At 36.1% G+C, this 2,669-nt stretch overlaps 1 pseudogene; it reads left to right on the plus strand.

Annotated features, from left to right (window-relative positions):
* Nucleotides 1-739: 739 nt before the first annotated feature.
* Nucleotides 740-836, plus strand: LOC138838555 (U6 spliceosomal RNA; annotated as a pseudogene).
* The last annotated feature ends 1,833 nt before the right edge of the window (nt 837-2,669 follow it).

A 2,669-nucleotide genomic window follows, 5' to 3' on the forward strand; every position in this document is an offset into this window, starting at 1 on the left:
AGAAACATATGCACTTCTCCTGCAACTATGAAAATATTTGGTGAAAAACAGGCAGTAGTGTAAGTTCCTGCCAGGAACTTAGAGACAGGTCAGGACATTAAGTAATCATGCATACGAACAATTTTTTCACCTTCTTGGCTTTAGCTACTTTTAAATGGAATGTATAATAAACAATTATATTTTGATAAAATACCTTCTAGTCTGAACAGTTCTGTTTGAACTGTTCATCTCTCTATGATCCCTTATAACCAAGATTAGTTTTGTTCTAGTAAGAAAATCTTTGCTGTCATGGTAAGGTATTCTGGTTGGTCTCTTCCCACATGGAAGAAGGGTAAAGGCTCAGGTAGACATTTGTTCCAGTAAAACTTCATTTGGGAAAATGTCAGCTGAAGAATTTTAGAAGTAGCTCTTAAGCAACGCTTAGTTTGACTCCATTAGGTCCACAAAGCTGGATAAATAAGTACTAGAGAAACCATCACATTTGGACCAAACTATAAATAATAGAGAGTATGATCAAATTCCAAATAAAAATATTTAAGATACTCATTGGCAAAAAAAGTTTGGAAATGTGAGCAATCGACTGATCAATATAATTATTTCCACTATTCACAGAATTTTAGGGAAATAAGATCAATAGCATTGTTAGGAACAATAAGGTTTCCTTGTTACAAGTATGCACCCATAGATATAAGCCTGTATAAAGATTGCATCATTAACTATTAAATTTAGAGGATACTACATGCTTCAGCAGCAAGTATACTCAAATTACAATACAGAGATTAACATGGCACTTGCACAAGTACAATATGAAAATTTGAGAAGTATTCCATATTTTTCATTCTTCACATGCAAGAAATGAAAAAAAGTGATTAGAAAGTTGATGGCAAAATTACAAGTGTAACAATACCCGTAATTCATATAATTAAATTAAGTTTGACATCAGTGTATTAAATCACCTCAAAAAGGTGTTTACATAGCATAAACTTTACAAAACTTTTCAAAATAGACAACATTGTCATTTTATCCCAAAGAAAAATAATATTAAGACCTAGAAAAAAAGGACTCAAACTGTTTCTATATGGAATACAATCCAAAAGGACACATTAATGATCCTATATATTATAAAATAATATAGAATTCAAAGTATATCTAGGAGAAAATAAATTATGAACATTATGCAAACATAGAATATAGAATATTTTAAAATATACTTTTTCAGACAAGCACCAGAAATATTTTAGTTTCTGTACTACTCATTTCAACAGGTAAATTAAAATTATTTCTTATTAAAAAATCACAAACTCTGAAGAAGTTATTATACATGTTTACAAAAACTATTGAATATATTTTTCCATCCAAGGCAGGCAATTCACTTGGAAGAATTCCGCGGAATCCATGAATTTTTACAGTAAAATTTTGGTGCTGCCGGGCACTGGTGGTTCATGCCTACAATCCTAGCTAAACAGGAGACTGAGATCTGAGGATCATGGTTCAAAGCCAGTCTGGGAAGGAAAGTCTGTGGTACTCTTATCTCAAATAAACCACTAGAAAACTGGAAGTGGAGCTGTGTCTCAAGTGGTAGAGGGCTCACCTTGAGCTGAAGATCACAGGGATAGCTCCAGGCCCAGAGTTCAAGCCCCATGACCGACCAAAAAAAAAAAGATATTGCTTTTATTTGGATTGTGAAAATATTTTGTAGGGACACAAAAGATGGACTTGCATTTTTGAAATTTAAGAAACTTAACCCAACCATTAGGACTTCGGTGAACAATTTGTACAGCCTTTCACAACTTCATAGAGGTAGTGATACATACTTATCCTTTTGGCAATATCAAATACAGTTTCTTCTATGTTGTTCTTCAGGCCTGGATTTATATAATAGTTCAACAGAAGGCGATCCAGCGTATATTTGCTATCTCAATTCTCAACAGCAAGATATAAGGGTGTCAAGAGTCCTTTAGTTTGGGGAAGTGTTACTGTGTCTCAAGCGGTAGAGGACTCCCCTTGAGCTGAAGAGCACAGGGACAGCACCCAAGCCCAGAGCTCAAGCCCCATGACCGACCAAAAAAAAAAAAAAAAACCCACAAGAAAAACAAAAATCAAACAAACAAAAATTTTTGGGCTGGGAAAGTGGCTCAGTGGTAGAGCGCTTGCCTTGCATACATGAGGCCCTAGGTTCGATTCTTCAGCACCACATAAGCAGAAAAAAAAAGCGGGAAGTGGTGCTGTGGCTCAAGTGGTAGAGCGCTAGCCTTGAGCTGAAGAGATGAGGGACAGCGTCCAGGCCCAGAGTTCCGGCCCCACGACCAGACCAAAAAAAATTTTTTTTAAAAAGAGTCCTTTAGTTTGGGCATTGGTATCTGTATCAAGATGAAGTAAGAAAGAAGCCACTCTGGTATTATTCCACGTATATGCACTGTTCAGGGGTGTCCAGTCATCTACAGTTATTGCATGTGCCGCTTGAGACACCAACTCACTGACAATGTTTAATTGTCCACTGTAGGCTTCTTGAAGTGGGGTATACTCATCATCATCCCTACTATTCACATAAGTGGCCTTTTGGGAAAGAAGTCTCCGCACTGTAGTAAGCTGAATATTTTCGGCAGCACAATGAAGAAATATGCTTGGATCCTTCTCCAATTTTTTTTCTTGCAATTGATACCATTCCT

The sequence above is a fragment of the Dipodomys merriami genome, unplaced genomic scaffold, assembly GCF_024711535.1.
Source record: "Dipodomys merriami isolate MVZ:Mamm:240054 unplaced genomic scaffold, mDipMer1.0.p SCAF_282, whole genome shotgun sequence".
Taxonomy (NCBI): Eukaryota; Metazoa; Chordata; class Mammalia; order Rodentia; family Heteromyidae; genus Dipodomys; species Dipodomys merriami.